This window comes from Sus scrofa, chromosome 3 (assembly GCF_054392235.1).
Source record: "Sus scrofa isolate SSC_HxYL_T2T_F1_AM1 chromosome 3, Sscrofa_HxYL_maternal_Yorkshire_Landrace_v2.0, whole genome shotgun sequence".
NCBI classification, from domain to species: domain Eukaryota; kingdom Metazoa; phylum Chordata; class Mammalia; order Artiodactyla; family Suidae; genus Sus; species Sus scrofa.
The window spans coordinates 96,786,011-96,809,864 of record NC_139385.1 but is presented as its reverse complement, the minus strand read 5'-3'; the positions used below and the strand labels follow the sequence as shown (position 1 = coordinate 96,809,864).

General features: G+C 36.9%; 1 long non-coding RNA gene across 15 annotated transcripts in view; it reads left to right on the top strand.

Moving 5' to 3' along the window:
• Positions 1-3,700: 3,700 nt before the first annotated feature.
• The window catches only part of LOC110260098 (uncharacterized), a 366,208-nt gene continuing 346,054 nt past the window's right edge, over positions 3,701-23,854 (top strand). For 14 of the 15 annotated variants that reach the window (XR_014841906.1, XR_014841909.1, XR_002342941.2 and 11 more), the window contains exons 1-2: positions 3,701-4,046; positions 13,363-13,447. This is a non-coding gene — a long non-coding RNA (uncharacterized LOC110260098). Of the gene's footprint in view, positions 4,047-12,968; positions 13,253-13,362; positions 13,448-23,854 lie in introns of those variants that run through there. The other variant, XR_014841911.1, reaches the window with a different exon arrangement.

The window sequence follows — 23,854 nt, the reverse complement described above, 5'->3', positions numbered from 1 at the left end:
TTCTCATCAAGCAAAGCTGTTTTCCCCCTGATCAATCTTGAATAAAATAAAATGATGTTCTGTTTTTTAAAAAAATATAAGACATGAAGTTCAAGAAAGCTCTTGGCATACATTCAGCCTTCACCATACCATTGTTTTCTCAGCACGAGCTGTTTGCAGGAAAAAACAGCAATTGACTAATTAATACTAATTACTCATTTTGCTCTTATTCTTTGAGTTTTTCTGGCCCTACCAATATGTACTGCTCAAGTTCAATACTTGCTTGAGGCCCCGGGGAATTTTTTCAGCTCAGCCCTAACGCATATCACTTTCTAACAGTGTCAAGAGGTAAAAGAAAGTGCCAAGTGTAAGAACTGAAATGTGCTTAAGTTTGGGGGCAGTTTATGAAGTTATTAAAGATTTAATGTTTTATTATGGGATTTATTCCAACAGTACTTTCTATATCTGTATAGTTATTACAAGTAGACAGCACTGAAACTATTATTATTTCTACTATCATTATTACTGGAAGTGTCTTTGGCACTATCCTTATAGTATCTTTACTATATGGTACTCTCTGTACTTAAAACCATCAGTTACTCATCCCTGCCCACTAAGTTAAGAATAAGAGTTCCAATTTAGTGATTAGAAGCTCACAAATAATACAGTCCCACCCTCCCTCTCTGGCCTCGTATTATTCCCTTGTCATATCCTGGGATCCCACTTAGTGGACCAATTGTGGCTCCCAACCACATTCTAACCAATGTATTTTCTTGGTTTTAGATGTATTTGCATAATGTAAATACTTACATATGATTACAGCAGACCTAATTTTCTGGTCTATGCTTAACACATTCTTCTAGAAGCTGCATATTTGAATCCCTCTAAATTTTGCAACTCATTCTCTGATTAATATTTTATCATGGTTTCCAGAATACTCCTAATAAAAACACTGTGGACTCTAAAGGGCCTGGACTGCCAGATATGTTGCTTTTAAAATTATGGTTGCTGTGGTTGCCTTAGCAGGGATTATGGAAACTCTAGACCTCATCAGCTACCTGCACAAGAAAAGAAGCCTAATTTTATATTACTAAGTGGATTTTCAAATAAAAGTAGTGGAATAATAATAATTATAATATAATAATAATAATAATAATAATAATAATAATAATAATAATAATGACTGCTGAATCAGAACTGACCATTGAGAACCATGGTGAGCTTGGGTCTGTCTGGGAAATCTTGTCCCAGCAACTGTTCTTCAGTTCCACACTGGCCATTCTTATTTATATCAGTCTATAAACAACACTTTTTCTCTGCTGTGATCTCCACCTGGTTTTGGTTGAACTTTTACAACTCTCATAGATGTCAATTTTTTTCTTTTCAGGGACGAATGAGGAGCACATAGAAGTTCCCAGCCTAGGGGTTGAATTGGAGCTGCAGCTGCTGGCCTACACCACAGCCATTAGCAACACCAGATCTGAGCTGCTTCTGTGACCTACATCACAGCGCATGACAATGCCAGATCCTTAACCCACTGAGCCAGGCCAGGGATCAAACACGCATCCTCATGGATACTTGTAGGGTTCATTATTGCTAAGCCACAGCAGGAACTCCCATAGGTTTGAATTTAATGGTGATAGAAATTTGAAATTTTGTTTTCTTACCATTTAGTGTTCTTTTTTCTCTCAGATCTTTCCTACAAGATATAGTGGGTCTGTGTGTCTGTGATATTTTCCTTAATTTAAACCTTCTTCAAGACCTCTTAATTTTACCTTCTATGTTATATAAATTCAATACACATATTCTTAACACAATCAGTGCATCAGAGTTTTTTTTTTTTTAATAGAATTAGACTCTGAAACTTTGTATACATAATGTATCCTAACTCCTATTTAAGTTAAACCCTTGTGTGGCTAAAGGCATATGACATCAAACCACAATATATATGTTACAAATATCCATGTATATAATATTCTGGCAAAAATGTCTTTGATTCACATAGCAGATTCTGTTGAATGACTTCTGTGACTGCGGAGCATAGAGGAGCAGGAGTTTATAAATACTGATCCCTTGAGATAGACCGGTAGCATTGATATAACTTAAGACTTGGTTGGTGGTCCAGCAAAAGTGACTAACATAACAGAAAAGACCATCTTTGCCTTTCCTTCCTCCTTTCCTCCAAACACTACAGAGAAATAATGAACCACTGTACTGAAAATGTGCAAGCACATTCTGTATTCCTGAGGTTATCTTTGGCATTTTACAACTGAACTTAGGCTATTCACTGTGGACATAATTTTAAGGTGGTGGAGCTCTGTATGAATGAACTCACCTCCAAGATGGCTAAACAGCATTTAGAAAATTCCCTCTCCTAGACATAGGAAGGATTTCTGTTTGGGAACATGTATTCCCACCAGACCGGTTTACTTATTTGAGGATTCAGACCTTATGGCTCTCTGAAAAAGAAATTACTCTGGAGAGAATCAGTATGAGATAGTGAATCAGTATGAGATGGGTTCCAGCAAGGGAATAAACGAGGTAATAGCCTTCTTTATCATTAGTATTTATTCAGAGAGCCATTTGGAGTGTTATAGCCAATGTCTGCCATCACCCTCCCCAAAATAGAAAAAGAGGCAGTACGGGACAAAGCACTCCCCTACAGAGAGGCCGCCTATTCTTTTGGGAGTTCTAATACTTCAAATGAGTTCTCACCAGTACAGCCCAACAGCTCCCAGGGCATTCCTAACAATTTTCTGGGTGGCAGTTTACATTTATCAACAATTGCTGTGAGAACTCAAAATTGAGAAAAGTATAAAATTAGAAATATAATACTTGTTAGATTGATCAACCGCCTTAGGGACTATAGCATCACGATTTTTCTTCCCAAACCCATACAGGTTTTAGAAGAAAAGTTAATAAAACAAGAATAAAAATCATAAGGATTGGAAAAGTTCTTCAAAATAGAAATAAATTATATCCTGACTATGGCAGCAAAGGGTATAGGGGAGTGGGGGCTGATGAATATAAAGGGATGTGTCCCAGGGCATTCCAGCAAGTGAAGGGTCACATTAAGCAAAGCCTGGGAACTGTCTTTCAAGTAGGCATTATCAGTATTAATAAGTGAAGAGATTGTGGTTGGGGCAGGTCAGCCTCTTGGCAGAACCTCACGGTATTAGAACACAGAAGAGACTTTTATTTTTAGCTTTACTGTCTCAGAAACTTAATTTTGCCAGGGCACACAGTCTGGTCACATTTAGGGAGACTGACAAAAGCTAATCAAAGTTAGGGGAAACTAACATGTAAAAGCCCAGAGTATTCATAAAAGGCATATGGAGTTTATACATTTTCAAACATCATCTCTTACTCCGATGGAAATATGTGCATTGGTCCATGCTCTGAAAGTAAAACTGTGTGGAAAGATGATTTTACTAAGTAAGAAGGTGGGCCTGTTCCCTGCTTTGCCATTTCTCTGTGAAATGATGGTGCCATCAGAATTTGAAGTGTCTACTTTCCTAGACCAGGTACAAAGTTTGAAATAAAATCTGCTAGGAGAAGACTTAAAAAGGCAATTTTCTTTCCACTTTGATATTCAAATGAGCCATGTGCAGATTTCAGCCTTTCTCTATCTTTCTTTAATAAGATGGTAGGAAATGAGTTATGGTGATTTTTTTTTTTTTCCACTGTTGGTTATCTAAAACACTAGAATTTGCGGTCCTTTACGTTTCCCTTTGACCAGTCATGACATTAGCAATGCTTTGCCCGTGTATGAGGCAGTATCTTTATCATTCAGTAGTTTTGGTTTTTATTAGCAGCGATTGCTATTTTGCCATGTGGCGCCCCCTAACCCCTGAAGGGGTACAGATCTGTGAGTTCTGAGTCTGAGGTGCTGGTTTTACCAGGATAAGCTAGGGATCCTGGCAGACCTACTAATTCACTTGCAGAGCCTCCGCAATTCACTCCTATCCCTGGGAGACAGAACATTCTGTGTTGGTACAAGGCCAAGAAGCCCACAGCTGTGACTAATCAGCTGGTATGTTCCCTCAGGCTCTTCCAGAGAAATTGAGGTGGGTGGAAGTGTGCATGCTGAAAATTTGGGTGCATATTTTATGTTTCTCGGTGTCCTCTGGATGAGGGTACAAGGGCAAAGTAATAAAGAATTGTCTTTCGCATTTCATGGACAGCATCACCTTAAACCTAGATAGGGGCACTGATCCTAGTCTCCTCGATTTCAGAAAAGCTTTATTTGTAATTTTTAAAGTATTTTTGTGGTTGTTTCAAATAGTCATTTTTAAAGTTCTGTGGGGGTTTTGCTTAACTTGGCAGATTCAAAATCAAAAGGCTTATAACAAGCTTTATAACAACTCAAAAATAGCGAGATCTAAAATGCTTGAACTTTTTTCTAAGTGGCATCTCTTAATAATGCAATACATTTCAAAATATAGTTGCTAAGATTTTCATAATCATCCTAGGAATGCAATATTTCTGTGGGATATATAGAGCAGAAACCAAGAAGTTTTCCTAAGATGAGGATTTATCTATAGCTTTGAATGTAATTTTTTATTCTCAAGAAAATGTAACAGGAACAGGAGAATTGGGGGCCCCCATAGAGGACATGTCTGGGCAAAAATATCTTCATTTGTTAAGTTGTTTACATGTTTATAGCAAGCCTTGCTCTCAGAAGCAGGCAGAGAATTCCTACTCAACCAAATTTTGCCTTTGCACAATCATTCTTAGCATTCTTAGTTTCTGAGTAAGCAAGAAGAAATTATATATTCATTTAAAATTTGTTATTTGGCTTACTCTGACTAGGGATATATTCAGCTATGATTTTTTAAATCCATTGATTATTTAAAAAACAAAGTTTTGCCAATTCTTTAGAAATGTTAAAAAACAATTTGGGGAGTAGGAAAATATTGAGCTATGAAAGATAGGATAGGGAGAAGTAGAAGGGGGGAAAATTAGAGGTTATTTTCTGTAGTTAGTACATTTCTCTTTGAAGAAATAATTCTGAACAAAAAAAAGTGGCTTCCCTTAAGCACATGAAAGGTGCCCAGATTTTATCTAATATTAAAAATCATGACATGTGTCAGATGGCTGTCAGGATTCTGAGAAAATATTAACTTTCATTTTATGGCAATGCTCTGCCACTACAAATTTTACATTTAACAGAGTCCATTTCTTCATCTTGCCTTCATAGTCTCTGAATTCAAGATTTATTGCTCTGATGTCAATCACATATGCTTTATTTTCTGAGTCCTTGCCTCACCTGACTGTCTATAGTCCCTAGAAGACAGGATACCAATAACACTGGTGAATGTTTATGAAGGCTTGACAAGTGAAGGAGGAAAAATTTAGCTGGGGTCAATTTGGGTGGAGCATTAGTGGCAATTGAGAGAGTTCTAGGTCATGATGCTTCTGGGTCATGCTGTCTCATCTACAGAGAATGGCTGTGGCCAGAAGGAGATCTCTTCAAACAGCACACGTATCAGGAGAGGATAGAAGTAGTCGTTACAATGCTGGGGAAATAACAACAGCTTTTATGGGGGTGGGGGTAAGCAATAGTGCAATATTGGCATTTTACGAGAAAAGTAAGCATGATTTATTTAATAAAATTATCCAAGCTAATTCATTATTTTTTCAAATACATTTAAAAATGTATTCATGGTGAAGTTATGAAAAAAATATAAAGCTTCAACAAAAGTATCATGTAAATATAAACTACTGGCTACAAAATGATACCTCTAGGCTCTGCTGTTTGCTTGGACTCCATTCCTCTCCATCCTGGGACCAATGAGATCCTCAGAGCTATAACCTCCCATGTGGTCAGCCCACTTGGCTTTCCATATCTTCCTGTCATTTAGCTCCCCTGAGTGGAGTTGTCACTAATAATAGCCTCTGGGTAGCTCATCTGCTCTACCAGAGCAGGTTTATTTCAGCAGTCTTATTTCTTTGCCTGCCATTTCCAAAGAAGTGGTCATGGCCCTAGTCTCTTCCTTCTCAGCTGAGGCATCTGCTTGTGCAGTTCACTCCTCCGGCCAGGTCTGTCCCAGGCTTTTTGTGTGGGGTTGTGCTGCAGGAGATCAGTGACAAAGAATGGGAAGAACCGCTTGTAGTGAGTATGTCAGAAAAGGAGATGAGGCAGGAAGCGGAAGAGGAGGCTATTAGAGACAGAGAGAAAGATGGCCAAGTTGCTGACCAATGTCTCAAACATTTGCATGACCACAACAAAAGCACCAGTGTTTCAGTTTTTAAAAATAGCAATGTAAAACGTGGTGGTTTTCAATCTTGGCTGCACATTGGGAAACATTTTAAAAATATTGATGCTTGGGTTGCATGCCCTCTGCCCCCCCTGGCCCCCGATTTAATTGTTCTGGGTTGTGGCTTTCTCATTAAAAGTTTTAAAATCTTCCAAGAAAGTTCCAACATGCAGCCAATGTTAAGAACCTTGGGTATAAATGAATACGAGGATTTTGAAAATCAGTATTAAATCAGTAAATGGGAAGTGAAGCTCTACCTTCCCTTTAACCAAAGGGAAACAGGCTCATCTTTAAGGAGCATCTTCCATGTGCCAGGCATGGTGTTGAGTACTGTTATCTTTTTAATTTTTAAGTAATACCGTGAAGTGAGAAGTTAACCCACTTTAAAAGGTGAAGAATGGAGGTTTAGAGAGGAAAAGTAATTCGCCCAAGGTGACAGTGTTGTGGAGTTTAAATTAGCAGCTGGGTCTCAATCCCAGGTCAATATGATTCCTCTATTTTCTTCCCTTTCCTTTAAGACACAGTTGTAAAGGGTAGTTTATCATAGATTGGCTTGATATAAGGCAGATCTTTTCTGCCTTATATCTAGGGATAAGAAATCGATCTGTTCTAATCACTGTAATCTGTAAGACTGCTCAAAATCAGGGGTCATCAAATTATTAACCACTCTCTGGTTTTGAGTGGTTTGTGAAGTAAGAATGGTTGAAAAAAATTGAAGACGGGTATTTCATGGCCCATGAAGATGGTATGAGATTCAAAATTTCATGACCACAGATAAAGTTTTATTGGAACACAGCCATGCTTATCCATCATGTTTTATCTGTGGCTGTTTTCACATCACAGCAGCAAGGTTGAGAGTACTGGTGAAAGAGACTATATGAAGAACACAGCCTAAAATATTAAGCGTTTAGCCTTTTGCAAAAAAATAAATACTTGTTGATGTCTGCTTTAAAGTAAACCCTGATAGAGAAATCTTAATGAAAAAACTGATATACTATAGAGAATGCTTGTTCATATTAAAACATACATAACAATATAAAACAACATGCAGTTATTTGAAGGTGTAAACTACCCTAGTGCATTTAAGTGTTGGTTTAAAAGTTGTTAGTTGGCCTTGGGGGTTGATGTTTATATAAATGTAAAGCAAAAGCACCTTGAACCATTATTCACTGAAGATTAGTCCCAGAAAAAGGTAAAACCTTTACAAATGATGTCACTGGCAACTCAGGATTAATCATGGTAACCCCATTTATTTTCAGCTTTACTTGTAAATTAAGTAAATCACTGCATAATTCTGTTTCTATTTTTGCATTAAATTTCTTTTTCCAGAATTTTTATTTTTTTTTAATATTGATATATATACATCAGTGTTCTCAGAAATATATCCACCCAGTAATATGCTATCTTTGCTGTAACAACTGTCCCAGAGTTTCTCAAAATATGTTCCTTGGATCACATGCCTTAGAATGACCTAGGATTCTCGTTTTAAATACAGATTCCAGGGTCTCAGCCCAGACCTACTGATTCAGAACCTCTGAGGACAGGATTCTGCCTTTTCTCAGGCTCCTAAGTTGAATCTCATGCATCCTGTAGAGTGAGAAGCCCGTGCTACACATGGGTGATTATATTCATGGTTATGCTAGGAACATAGGTTGAGAGGAGCAGGCAAGCATGGTGTAGAGATTCCTGCAGAGGATTGGAGCAATATCAGGATTCTATATCCCCAGGATGTATAATGGAAAGAAACTATGGAAGCCATCTGACTAATAAGAAGCAGATTCATCCAGGTGAACAGAGAAGTAATAGAAGTGAGGAAGCTCAGTAAAACAATGAACGCTAGGATGGATTGCTGTTGATTTTTTCGGCTTTGTCAGAATATGATTGATATCAGGGCCATTTCCCTTCCTGACATCCCTTTTTTATTCTAGAAATGACCAAGATCACCAGACATTTTCTATTTGCTCTTTCAGATCCATTTTCCATCCCTTTCTATCTACCCTGTTCTCTGAGTAGGTTGGGCTGTAGGGACAGCATCAAGAAGCTTCCCTGCCCTGAGGCTTCTAGTTGGAGTGATCAGTGGAGTGCCCTGGGAGGAGATCAGAGGAGAGGGAGGGGTGTGATGCCCACTCACTGTAGAACCAATCTAACTGGCTGTTTCTTTGGACTGAAAGTCTTTGATCTGTTCAAGGTGACCTTTTCTACATAATGCTCCACTGCCAGGTTCTGTTCAATGCTTTCGCCTTGTCCCTTTGGGTCTGAGGGCAGCAGTAGCCCCATGGTTACAAGTCCAGGTTAACTGCAGCATCCTTTATGTTTCTACAACCTACCCACATGTACTTAAACCACCTTTGAATTATTCTAATTTGACTATGGTATCTGTTTCCTGTTGGGACCCTACTGAAACAGCAAGCAAATGTCAACAGGCAGGGTCCAAAAGGAAATGGGGGATCATATCCTTGGTGAGCAAAGGTTTAGTGTGTCAAATATGACAAGAGACCTCACACGTAGTATTGCTATTATCCCTGCCCAAGACCCTCCTGTCTCCACCCATTTGTCTGGCTCCCTCCAGGTCACTATAAAATCTCACCTTGAATGTCAACTTCTAAGAGATTCCTCAAATGACTCCCTCAAACTAAATTATTTCCCCCTGCTATACCTTCTCATTATGTGTTTTATTTTTCCTTAATTATGCTTATTATAAGTTATAAAATCTTTGGACATCTCTCACACTGCATTGTGATCTCTAAGAGGGCTCTATTTTGTTTTTAACATCTGCCCTTTATAAGTGCTCATTCAATTTTTGTTGAATATGTGCATGAATAAAATATAGCTATCTGAGAAAATTCACTGTTATCCTTTTCTCCTGGAAAAGACTATGACATATATAAAATGTGCCTGTATATCATGCTATTTTCAGTACTTCCATAAACCTAATATTATGGACCAAGTATGCCAGTACCCACACAGTCTCAGGTGAATGGTTCTACTTGTCTCCCAGAAACTTGTCCATTAAATGAAACATCTGCTATAAGAAAGGGGCCAGAGACCTATCAAATAAATTGTCAATAATTGATAAAGTCACAATAAAGCTTACAAAGCAAAGACAATTGTATGGCAAGCATAGGACTGGAGCTGAGTTAAACTCTTTGAGTGGGTATTTAACTTACATTTTTTTAACAAATGGGAAAAAGACCCACAGGATCCCTATACTCCCCTTTCCTTGTCTCCAAAGTATTTCTAATCAAAAACACAAGCAGCTGTCTACTTATTATAAAAAGCTTCTCCTTAGAGAATCAGAGTGCAAGAAAATTTTAGGTGATAAATTTGACAAAGTGGCAAGTTCTTACTATGATATTTTCTTTCTGAGAACTTAGTTACATTTCCTAAATGAGTACCCTGGATTAGATGAAGAGACAATTTTGTTTTTTTTTTAGGCCCACACCTGCAGCATATGGAAGTTCCAAGGCTAGGGGTCGAATTGGAGCTGCAGCTGCCAACCTATGCCACAGCCACAGCAACATGGGATCCTACGCCACAGCTCATGGCAATGCTGGATCCTTAACCCACTGAGTGAAGCCAGGGATGGAACCCTCATCCTGACAGACACTATTTCGGGTTCTTAACCTGCTGAGTCACAACGGAAACTCCCTAGGAAAAAAAAAATGATTGCTTCAAATATTTGGAGATAGAGTAGCTAGTGAGAACTACCCTTGAAAATGTTTCATTCTTTCTTCATTCCAACCCTTCATTGTGTGTAGATTTCAGTTTCTTTGTAGCCTGTCTTTTAGGGGAAATATATGTGAATGAGTCAGGTACCCCTCAGATCAACATCAATCTTTCTTTCATTTGCCTTGCCCATTTAGTCCATTCCCATTCCCCACCCCATTTCAGTTCTCTTCATGGAACAAAATGCCCAGTCCCAAGGACTCATCTCTCTCTCTTCTTGAAGGACTGCAGTCAGTGCAATTTCCCTTGCCAGCTGCCACCTTGTGCTGAGAAATCATGCAGATAACTACCCTTCTCCAAGCCATCACAAGTCCAGCGAGGCTCTTTCCTGCATTGCACCAAATGCAACTGTGACCAAAAAAAAAAAAAAAAATCAATCAGAATCTTCTTGCATTTCAGCATTGGCTGACCTTCCTCCTTTGCATTTCAGCATTGGCTGACCTCCTTCTTTGTGAGATCAAGAGAAAACTATTTAGGTCCTGTCTATTAATTTGCTAATATTTGGAATTCTTTTCCTAAAGACTTAACCAAAGCTTAGTATTATAGCCCCTGTTTAAAAACAGTCTCCCTGTGTGAGGTAACACATAGGACGTTGTTGGTCATTGACATTTCAGTTTGAAGAAAATTGCGAGATACATTTTGAAAGTAGATTTCTACAAGGAGAAGAGGGCAAGAGAACATGAAGACCCTGTATTAAGCACAGAAAGGAACAGAAAGGAAACACTTGGCTGTGGATATAAGCAGCATCTACTTTTGTGTCTGTATGTCCCTTTTCTCTGTCTCAATTTCAACTAACATTGTTCATTTTGTCAAGTATTGAAGGCATTCCACATAAAGTAATATGCAGTGAATTTTCTCTGACTATGGCAAAACCAGAGAACTTTATTTCATTTTTCACCTTTCAATGTATGCCTATATTACAGAATATAAAAATGTACATGTCCTAGATGTCATTATTCATATGTATATATACATACATATATAATTTTCCTTAACATGAGTTGAAACAGTATGGATTCAACATTACCCAACTCAGTAGGATTTATAGACATATAAGACTACAACAATCATATATATTATTTTCTAGTTACCCTTCAGTAAATGCAAACAGGGACATTTATTAAGCACTTCAAAATTTGTATCTCCATCTAGTGGTAACTAATGGAAATAACAAGTTTTTACATGGATAGTGAAGAAGTGGGAGAAGATAAATTGAGAAGTCCTTGGTCAATTAGCATCCACTATTAATTCAATTTTATTTCAATATGGAATGGAAAGTACAATGTAAGACTAAACTTTTTTTTTTAGTAGAAAGCCAAGTACTTTTCTACTACCCATGAACAGTAGAATGGGTGAAAATTATTCAAGATGGAACAAGCTACCATTTCAAGCAGTATTTATATAGCAGGAACTCTTATAGGACTAAAGGAAGGGTGGTTTATTTTGAACAGAAAGAAGGGGGCAAGGGAATTACCCCTTTTGTTCTTTTTTTCTGAGAACTTCATCATCCTTCTCCATGGCTTTCCAAAATCAGTATCATTGATGGCAAAGAACATTTCCAAGAGAAGTCACTGTGGGATATGAAAGAACCCCTTGATCTCCCTAAGTGTCTTGTTTGAAATCCTAGTGAAAATCAATAAAATTTTATCTTAAAACTGATATAGGCACAAAGACTATCTGTTTCCACACTCAGAGGCTGCCAAGGAGAAACACTTAGTTGAGAGAACAACTTGTTAAAATTGTGTAAGTTCCCTGTTCCATTTTTTTTTCGGAGTCCTTTTTACATGAATTCTTTCCCAGATAAGTAAGAATAAGTTCCTGAGAGAGATACTTGGGATTCTTTTTAATATATAAAAGAAAGAGAAACCTGGTTCCATTTTATCTTTTTTTTAATGTGATAAAAGAAAAGATTGCTTAGATTTATCAAATGTAGAGGTTTCATCCTCTTATGGATGGAAAAAAATAGTAAGTCTAATAAATAGACTGACTGTAACACTTATAGATTCACATAATTCAGATAAAATTTCATACTATTTATTGTGCGTTGTCTCAGTGTTGGAAAAATCTAATCAAGACCTTGTGTGTAGTGTTCCTTGGGCTTTGCCTGTGCTTACAGAGGACAATGACCTCAGAAAACTGTTACTCAAAGAACTGATCCCAAATTCCATGGGCAACTAAGACAATTTATATTTTTAATTTAGTTTTGAATTTCTGGCTTGACCCATGCAGAAGTTTGATTTTTGACTTGAGCTTATTTATTTGCTCACTCACAATACAGTAGTGGTAGTGACAATACCCTGATTTTCCTTTGGATAATATTTTATGTGTTCACTTATTTATTCTCATTTAATTAAAAGAGTTCTTTCTGGATTCAATGGCTTTCAGCTCTGGCACATAGTTTTCTCTCTATGCATTTATTTAACAAATGCTTATTTGTCATGTTATATATCATGGCTGGAGTTAGATGCTGGGGATATAATTAGTTTTTGACTGGATGGGAGGGATTTCGTAGGAGTCGATTCTTGGAAAATATCTATGCCAAGTGCCAAAGCTATAACAAACCATGACATAATTAATGTTTATCTCTAATGACTTTTAACTTTCCTTTTAGTTCTGAAAGGATTTCTGCAAGGAGCTAGCTCTCTTTTTGCAGTCATAATTTAACCTCCCTTCAGGATTCTGCCTGCTGTAGAAGCAACACCCTTCTGTCAATTCTCACCTACCCAATTCTTTCCTCCTGAGGGTAGATCACATCACAAAGCACAACCATAGGCCTGAGTCTAAGCAGAACTCTCTGTGGGGTTATAGAAGGAGCTTGGACACTTTGGGGCTGGGGTGCCCACATTATATCTGAAAGGCCACCTGCAGGGCTAGACAGCCTGTCAAGAAGTAGAAGGGTGTGAGCTGCAGGCCCCTATCCAGGGGTGACCAATAGCTCCCAGTGCTGTCAAGTGAAGGTCATATGAAGAGATTTTATTTGTCAGTCCAGTAGCTCTATTTATAACTTTTAAATATTTAGGTAGCTGTTACATTGACTCCATTACTTCTCTTGTCCCCAGCCCTGCAGAGGTTTAGGATTGATAACTCCTTGCCACCTGCTGCCTCTTCTCTGCACGAATTGTGCTGGGCACCGCAGCCTCTCACCAGCTTCCCTGGCACTACTGCTCCCTCCTGCCAGCTGCTCTGCCACTGCCTCTTTGGCACTAGGGCCTTTACTGCTGTTCCTCTTAGGAAATGCGAGAACTCCCCTGGTGCGAAGGCTGTGTGAGAAGCATGCTTTGCTCCAGGTTTGTCTTTAGTGTTATCGTCTCTCAGAGGCAACTCAGACAGTACTGCCTGCACTCTTATTTTGAAAGAGATATTTGAGTGAAATACTTCTTTCTGTTTTCATACACAGATTTCATGGGACTCCAATATGAGTCCAATAAAGACAAAAGACATATTCCCATGACAGAGAATATTATCCTGTGAGGAGATCAAAGGTAAGTAATTTGCTTAATGACATACAGAAATAAGTGACAGAACTGTGCTTAAATTCTGTGTTTCTGATTTCAAATCTAGGGCTCTGTATGTGATACAAGGCTGGCACTTGGTTTCATTTTATTAGCACTTAATTACTTCCTTTTGAATTATCCTCTAATTGGTTTATTCATGTTTATTTGCCTTGTCTCTTAAGACTGTGAACATCTGAAGGCAAAGTCAAACATCGTTAAGGCACTGTATCTCCCAGAGCACATAGGATAATGCTGAGAAAATAGGAGATGCTCAGAATAAATTATTGGATAGCATAATCTTGTTCTTTGGGATACTAATCTGCTCTATGAAAGATAAAAAGCCTTCAGAGTCAGGGAAACCTCTTTCACATCTCTGCAACATCGTTTACTATTTGTGAGATCTTTTCTTTTTTTCAGCTGGGGCATACTGGAAGTTCCCGGGCTAGGGATCGAATTGGAGCTGCAGCTGCCAGCCTATGCCATAGCCACAGGAACACCAGATCTGAGCTGCCTCTGTGACCTAGGCCACAGCTTTCAGCAACATTGGGTTCTTAACCCATTTAGCAAGGCCAAGAATCAAACCAGCCTCTTCATAGAGACGACACTGTGTCCTTATCCCACTGAGCCATAATGGGAACTCCTATTCATGAAATCTTGGACAGATTTCTTACTCTTATATTTTGTTTCTTCATATCTAAAATGGGCAAGGAAAAAAAATTACCTAATGAAATGACTATGATAATTCAATTATATAACATGTAAAACACAGAGAACATAATATACTCTTTAAAAATATACTAGTATCCTACGCTTCATCATTTTCTAATAAAATTTCAGAAATTGTATGGTGGGTAATAGTTCACCATTTTACTAAGAAGTCACTTTAAGACTGATAAATGTGTCAGCAACCAGCTGTCCTATTAACTCCATGAATATTTTAATGATGTTTACAGCTCCAATGGATATATTTCTTCTTTAAAACTTAGTAGATACCAAGGATGTGTTACAGAGAGTCCAATGGACCATGAAGCACTCAAGCATATTCACTTCTAGACATAGTGGACATGGGTCTCAAGTGGGCTGAGCTAGCATGACTTGGAGCATCATAGCCATTACTTCTGCTCAGCTGTTCAGTTTTCCAGAGAAAACATTTGGCATCACTCAGAGTCATTATCTGCAGCACGGGGTCATGCCCTTACTGTTCTTTAGTGACCTCATTCTCACATTACAAAAAATAAAACCATGCTCCTCACTTGTCTGAGAACTAGTCCCGGTTTTCTATGTTTTAAGGGAAAATTTACAAAAGCTCTTCTTCTTATAAGTGGGATCCACATGGGTGCATTTAAATAACTCATCATATCTCTAGAAATTAACACTTGTATAGCACCTCAATATCTTAAAAAGACAGTACTGTTTAAAGACAAATTGTGCCACATTTCTACTGTCATATGTACTAGGCTGATTTGAAAGTTCCTTAAAGACAGAAACCCTGCCATTTTCCCCACTGTATACAACACTGTGCTAAATACATGCTATGAAAACCCTAGCAGGCAAATCTTCTCTTGGATCCCTCCCATCAGACTTGCTTATCCCCTACCAAAAGTAGAATTCCTCATATTTGATATGGACGGCAGAGAGGCCACCTGCCAGTTGAAGAAATCTATTTAAAGAATTGACTGCCGTTCAACATCTATCTTTCAGCTCTAGCTGTAGATGGTTTATTGTGCAAAATAAAAGGCTTGGGTATTCAGCTGACAGAAAAAGTAGAAACCTCTTTTGTTTGTTGACAGAAATAAAATGTGTCTTGTCATAGATGTTGATATCACATATTAATCGCCCCTGCTGGGAAACATGGGCCCCCTGGTGTGGTGTGCCATAAATATTGATGTGATCACCCCGAACTGGCAGGACGCCTGGGAAGCCAGAAGAGGTATAGATAAAAGGATTTTCATAAAGGTGCTCTCAACTGCTCTCCATCCCCCTCTTTTTTTTTCTGCTTTGGAATCTATGCATCTCTAATTGCTTCTCCATTCAAATCTGCAAAATTTGAAAACCTTTCCAGGTAATCCAGGAATGTGGTTGAATCCCCTCCCCTTTGTCAGGTAGAATATGTAATCCTCTTATCTGTCACATTTTAAATGATTTTTGACAGAAATTGTGGCTTCCCCCAGCTGGCTGCCTGTCCAGTGAGTGAAAGGTTGTCTGGCATCAGCTGCTGATGAGGAAACATCCAGGCCATTTCAGCTGCAGGGGTAGGATTTTATGCTGTGATGTTATTTTCAGTTGAGGGGACACTTTCCAGTAATCAAGTTGACAGTCTTTCTTAAAGTTACATGCCGTCCATAAGAAAATTGTTCTGTCTCTGAAGACTGAGCAAATGCTTATGCTCGCAATGGCAAAATGCCAGCTACCTTGTGACATATTTGTTGTTTCACTGCTTGCCAACCACAAGACATAGCCTGAATTGTGACCAAAACGAAGTCAAAATAGGGTTCCTTCAATGAATTGTAAGGGTATATTACTTCAGCGGATTGCAGTGGGGATTATTTCTGCAATAATATATGTTTCTATCTAATAGATATTTATTGAACATCCCATGTAGTGACAGGCACTGTTCTAGTGGATATAGGGATAAGCAAGTGAGGCAGACAATGTTCTCATAGTGGGACCTTCCAAAAGACAAACAAGGGACATTTTAAGACTATTCAGAACAGTAAAATAGAATAGGAGACTGGGCAGTTACTATGAAGTGTAAATTTTAAAGTTCTAGCACCAATTTGGATGGACCTAGAGATTATCATAATAAGTGAAGTAAATCAAAGAAAGACAAGTATCATATGATATCCCTTATATGTGGAATCTAAAAAAATGATACGAATGAACTTATTTACAAAGCAGAATTTATTTACATGGAAAAAAAAACAAAAACAAATGCATGGTTACCAAAGAGTATGGTGGGGAGGATTAGGAGTTTGGAATTAACATATACACAGTACAATGTATAAATTAAATAAACAACAAGGAACTACATAGCACAGGGAACTCTACTCAATATCTTGTCGTAACCTATAATGGAAAAGAATCTGAAAAAGAAAACATATGTACAACTGAATTGCTTTGTTGTACACTTGAAACTAACACATAATTGTTAATTAACTATACTTCAATAAAAAAAGACAGTCTCATAACATTTTTAAAATAGTCACCAGCAGGTTACAGATGAAGTAAGATTTTGCCAAGCAGCTCATATAAAGACTTTAATGTAGGAATGTTAAGTATTTTTGAGGAACATTTTGATCAATGGCTTTAAATATTCTTTCAAAAATATTAAATGACAAGAGAGGGAAATCTGACCCAGGGTATATGAAAAGAGAATGCAGGAAGCATAAGGAAACTGAGGGGAAGAAACTTTTTTAAGGATATTTTACAGAAAAATAACTTTAAGCTCTTCCAGCCAAGGTCTGGACAACTAGGATCAAGAACAGATGACATGATCACCCATCCTTATCTAAGATGAGAACACTGTTGGTAAGAGATTCTGATAGAGCCTCTGTCTCAAAGGGCTGTCCGGGAAACCTTAGTTTGGAGGAAAGCCCATCTGCCTTGGGAAGCAGTGACAGTGCCCCTCTTTTGTATCTGTTCCTAGTGCTTGGCTTAGTAGTTTACAAGTGGTATAGATGGTGTCACTGAGTAAGCAAATGTGAAAAATCTGACTCTACCCCAGTTTGGAAATCTAGACTTTCTGGAAAGCTATGTGGAATGTTTTGTCCTAATCTGTACCATTTTTGCCATTCTGAAGCACTTGAAGAGAGACCTTTAAGGCAGAAAGAGGCATAGATTCAGAATATTGCTCAAAATTGCTCTAGACCTTTATTTTTTCAATATTTACAAACGAATACCTTATGAGAAATGCCAGTGAATTACAGTAACTAGGCTAACTTAATTTGACTTCTTTTTGTGATCTTGTAAATATGCTTAGTCCAGGAAATCTAAAGATTTTTTTTGTAATGTAAAGCATGCTTCAGATTATTCTCTCAGGGAAACATGAATTTAAAAATAGGTCATATTGACTAAATTAGACTTTTTTTTTAATATGGGGAGATTTTATTCAAGGCACTCTTTTTTTTTATTTAGATGTGTTTTTCTAGAACCTATTCTATCACATCCCCCCGAATTTCTGAATGGAACATGACGGTTATCCTTGGGAAGTTTTTTAGAAATGGTCTGAGAAATGCAATTAGACTCTTTTAGATGGGGAAGTAGCACAGGGAATTTTCTGTATTCAAGGTTTGGTAATGACTACTAAAAAAAGTTCTTATATTTAAATGACAATTGACAGCTTAAGAAAGACAGGTTGGATCCCTTTGCCTGTCTTCAGAAGCTTAAAGTTAAAGAGATCAAATAATTCTGACTCAAAGCCATATTAAAGAGCCTGGCTAATGTGGGAAATATATTATAGAATCTGATCACAGGCTTTATGCATAAATTGGATTTCATAGATATAATGTGAATTGCACAAAGCAACCTATCCAACAGGGGAAGGACCTGACAGTGCTGAGAGATTTCGTTTGGAAGGGTTTGAAAACATTGGGTATTTCAGCTTACTTTAAGTGATAGATGAATGGGAAAAACTAAATATTTGATATTAAGATTTTTAATTAAAAGAAAAATCATATTAAATTATTTAAAAAACTGTTTCAAACAACTTTGGCCAAACTATAGGGGCTTTGAGTCAATTCTCTTCTTTGCAAAGCATTACGTTTTTCTTCTGGATTGGTGAGACAGCAAACATTTGTGAATATTTCCGGTCCCTACTGAATTTTGATTGAAAAGAGAAGAATAGGCATTTTGATAGTTACTATGTTCTTTTTCTTGGGCTTTCTGACCTTTCCAAAATAGAACTGTCAATTGAATTAAATCTTGTATTGAGTACTTTGTAGTGCAAGGGCTTGAGGTTGAAGAAATATGACAAAATGAGTAAAAAAAAATTCCTATGCTTAAGTTATCCAGTCTAGGGTTAGAGGCATCTTTTTATTGCCCGTTGGTTATAACAATCTGAAATTTTTGTATCAGTTTAAATTCAGCCTGTCCCAAGCTGAATCAATGTTAGTGATGAAATATAGCCTGAAATATAGAAGCCATTCTTTCTTTTCCTTTTTTTTTTTTTTTTCTTTTTAAATGGCTGCACCCTGGCCATATGAAAGTTCCTGGCCTGGGGACTAAATCCAAGCTACAGCTGTGGCACTAACCCACTATGTCTAGCTGGGAGGTGAACCCTCACTTCTGCAGCCACTCAAGCCGATGAGGTCAGATTCTAAATGCATTGTACCACAGCAGAAATTCTTCCTTTACTTTTTGATTTATAAGTTTATTTTATTTATAAAAGCAGGAATTTATAGAAGCCATTCTTGAAGCCTCTCTCTACCCTTCACACTCAGTCATTAAGTTCCTTCAAATATATCTCTTCAATGTCTTTTTTTTTTTTTTTTTCCCTTTTCTTCTTAGGGCTGCACTTGTGACATGTGGAATTTCTTGGGCTAGGGGTTGAATCAGAGCTGCAGCTGCTGGCCTTTGCCACAGCCACAGCAACATGGGCTCCGAGCTATGTCTGCAACCTATGCTGTAGATTGAGGCAACACCAGGTCCTTAACCACTGATTGAGGCAAGGGATTGAACCTGCATCCTCATGGATACTAGTCGGGTTAGTAACCCGCTGAGCCACAATGGAAACTCCCCCTTCAATATGTCTTAAATTGAGTTTTTATTTTCATATCTAAGGACATGGTTATTCCTGAGTTACTAAAACAGTCTTTTAAGTAATTTCTGTGTGCATGTCTATAAGTGTAAAGTTATCAACTATCTTTTCTTGAAAGGTATGTCATCTTCACTAAATTTTATTGTGTTCATTTGAAAAATGATGCTCGATTATGAAGCAATTTAAATAAGAATATAAATAATAATTACTACTATTTATTGAATGGTTTTGATGGCTCATGTGGTGTTCCCAGGTCTATATACAAATTCTCTCATTTATTCTCACAATAACCATATCAGGTAAGTAATATTTGTATCTGAATCACAAAGTTAAACATATCATATTTAAAAGTTTATTTTTTTATAATAAAATATGTTATTTTTATGAAATGGTTTTTATTTTTCTTAGTTGGTTAAGTAAGTAAAATATTTGGCTTTTCTAGACTAAATCTACTTGTTGATTCATTCATTGAAAGTTAGGTGAAATGCAAAGTCAGACAACCTCTGTTTGATAGTGGGATGCCTTTGATAGATTCTTCACCCTGATTAGGCTTGTCATTTAGAAAGATACTCTGACAACAGTTTATACAGTGTTTTATTGAACATTCTAACACATGGCAGGTATTCCCTAAGTTTTTGTTCAATAAATGAGGCTTAAAGATACTTGATATGCTGTGACATAGATCAGGAGTGGTGAGAACTGAGAGAGAGTGGAATTCATGTGAAAAAAAGAGGTCAGATGTTATAGGCCTGTAGAGATAAAATGATCAGAATTTGATGATAAAAGAAAGTGCTCAAGAGAACTCTGAAACTAAATTTAGAAGGAACTAGAAGAATAGTGATGTTGCAGTGGTACAAAAGAATAACAGTTTTCACAGAGATGCTGAAATTGATTGAAACTTTGGACTTTTGCGTCCAATAATACAATGGCTTTGTCTGTTTGTTTGTTCATTTTTAAATTGATCTTTTTTATTGCAAGTAATTACTGAAAGTTTCTCCTAGTTCTGTCATACTTTCTAAATAATTTCCAATCGCCATCCTACTATGAATATCTTTTAAAGGAAAGTCTTTTAAAAAATAATTTAGATTAGCACACTTTTTCTTATAAGCATTTTGTTTTAAACCACCTTTTTGATTATGGAATTGTATCAGTGTGTACAGCAAATTACCACAGCTTAAAAGAGCATGCATTTATTGTCTCTGAAGTTTTGTGGATCAGAAGTCTGGGCACAGTTTAACTGGGTTCCCTGTTCAGTATATCACAGCTCACAATCAAGGTGTTGTCCAGGGCTGAGTTCTCAGTTGGAGACTCAGCTGGGGAAATACCCACTTTCCCTCCTTGCGTTATCATTGGCACTATTCAGTTCCTTGTGAATTAATTTTCATGGAAGCTCGCCAAGGGAGAAGTAGGCTAGCATGACTGAGTCTTATATAATGTAATATAATCATGGGAGAAAGCCTATCACCTCTGCTATATTCTGTGGGTTAGAAATAAGGCATAGGTCCTGCTAACCCTCAAGGGGAGGGAATTTACATGGATATGAACACTAGAGGGTAGAGATCATGAGGCTGTCTTAAAGTCTGTCTGCAACGAGAATAGAAGAATTGGCTCATGGCGAATTACTGTAGTTTTAGTTTCTTTTTTTTCAAATATCTTCTCTAATGTTAATTTTAGTTAATGAGGATTTAATGCTGTTACCACTTCCTGCTATGGCAAAATGTATGCTCTGGTGCAATATTTGCTCTATATGTTTCCAATTTTATTGAGATACTATTGACATATATGTAAGTTTAAGGGATACAATGTGATGAGTTGATATATATTGTGAAATAAGTATCACAATAAGGTTCGTTAACCTACCTTCCCCTTCACATAATTGCTTTTTTATTTTTATTTTTTTCAGTGATAACTTTTAAGATCTATTCTCTTGGAGTTCCTGTTGTGGCATGGCAGAAATGAATGATTGACTAGTGTCCATGAGGATGTGGGTTTGATCCCTAGCTTTGCTCAGTGGGTCTGGCATTGCCATGAGCTGTGGTGTAGGTTGCAGATGCAGCTTAGATCCTGTTTTATTGTAGCTATAGCACTGGCCAGCAGCTGTGCCTCCAATTTGACCCTTAGCATGAGAACTTCCATATACCATAAGTGTGGCCCTACAAAGCAAAGAAAAAAAAAAAGCTATTCTCTTAATAAATTCAAGTATATAATACAGTATTTGTTAAATAGGGTAACCACGCTATAAATTAGATTGCCTAGGACTTATTCATCTTATAATTGGAAGTTTGTCTCTCTTGACTAACATCTCCCCATTTCCCTCACCCCTAGCAATCACCATGGTACTCTATTTCTCTGAGTATGACTTTTTCAGATTTCACATATAAATGAAAACACATAGCATTTTTCTTCCTCTGTTTGACTTGTTTCATGTAGCATAATGATCTAAAGGTCCATTCACATTGTATAAATGGCAAGTTTTTCTTTTTTATAGCTGAATAAATATATTCCAGCTATAAATATATTCCATTGTATGTATATACCACGTTTTCTTTATTCATTCCTTCTTCCATGGGTGCTTAGGTTGTTTCCATGTCTTGGCTATTGTAGATATGGCTGCAGTGGATGTTGAGATGCAGATAATCTCTTCAAGATAATAATTTAATTTCCTCTGGATATATACCTAGAAGTGGGATTTTTGGATCATACAGTAGTTCTATTTTTAATTATCTGAGGAACCTCCATTATTTTTCCCATAGCAGCTGTACCAATTTATATTCCCAACAACAATGCAAAAATATTCTCTCTTCTCACATCCTCACCAATGCTTGTTTTCTTTTTCTTTTCTTTTTTGGCCACACCTGTGGCATGCAGAAGTTCCCAGGCCAGGAACTGAAACTGTACCACAGCAGTGACCCAAACCACTGCAGTGACCACACTGGATCCTTAACCTGCTGCACCACAAAGGAACTCCCAACTCATTTTCTTTTGTCTTTTGATAATAATCATTTTGACAGCTGTGAAATGATTTCTTATTGTGGGTTTGATTTGCGTTCCCCTGATGGTGAGTGATTTTGAGTGTTTTCCTGTATTTCATGGCATTTGTATACTTTCTTTGGAAAAATGTCTATTTAATAAATCTTTGTTCATTTTTTAGTCAGATTATTTATTATTTTGCTATTGAGTTGTGTTTCTTATTTTTTAATATTAACTTCTTATAAGATAAATGGATTGAATTTCTCCCATTCTATAGTTTACCTTTTCATTTTGCTGATTGTTTCTTTTGCTGTGCAGAAGCTTTTTGTTGGTATAGTCCCAGTTTATTATTGACTTTTGCTTGCACATTTGATATAATATCTAAGAAATCACTGTCTATACCAATGCCAAGGAGCTTTTCTCTATGTTTTCTTTTAGGAATTTTAGACTTTGAATCTTATATAGTATCTCTTTAATTCATATTGAATTAATTTTTGTGAGTAGTATTAGATGAGTCCAATTTCATTCTTTTTCATGTGATAATTCAGTTTTCCCAACACCATTTACTGAAGGGATTACTTTTCTCCACTGAGTATTCTTGACTCCCTTAATCAAATATTAGTTGACTGTATATGCATGCATTTATTTCTCATTTCTGTTTTTTTTTTGTTTTTTGTTTTTTGGTCTTTTTTGGGCCACACCCATGACATATGGAGATTCCCAGGCTTGGGGCTGAATTGGAGCTATAGCTGCTGGCCTACCCCACAGCCATAGCAATGCCAGAACAGAGCTGCATCTGCAGCCTACAACACAGCTCATGGAAATGCCAGATTCTTAACCCAGTGATTGAACCTGCGTGTTCATGGATACTAGTTTGGTTTGTTAACCACTGAGCCATGACAGGGACTCCTCATTTTTGTTTTATTCATCTGTTACTGTTTTGATGCGAGTACTATATGTTTTGATTCTATAGCTTTGTAATAAACTTTTGAAATCAGAAATTGTGGTGTCTCCAATAGCAGAATTATGTTGGGTACCTGGGGTCTTTTGTGGTTCCATATAAATCTTAGGATTGATTTTTCTCTTTCTTTGAAAAAATTCCAGTGGGATATTGATAGGGATTGCATTGAATGTATAGATGGCTTGACTGGCACATTATAACAATATTAACTATTCCAATCCATAAGCATATCTTTCCATTTATTTGTGTTTTCTTCAATTCTTTCCAACAGTCTTATAATTCTCAATATATAGATCTTCCACTGCCTTTGTTAAATTTATCTAAAAACATTTTTGAATTTTTGATATTATAAATGGGATTGTTTTTATTATTTATGTTTTAGGTAGTTTGTTGTCATTATATAAAACAGCTGAGTTTGGGGTGTTTATTTTGTATTCTGTAATTTTACTGAATTTGTTTATTTGTTGTAATATTTTTTTTTTTGGTAGAGTCTCTAGGGCTTTCTATATATATAAGGTCATATCATCTGCAAAAAGGCAATTTTACTTTTTTTTGACTAGGGTGCTTTTTTTTTTTTTCTCTTGACTATTTGCTTTGGCTGGGACTTCAGTACTATATTGACTTAAAAATGGTTAAAGTGGGTAAACTTGTCTTGTGACTGATCTTGGAAGAAAAGCTTTCAAGTTTTCACTATTAAGTATGTTAGCTG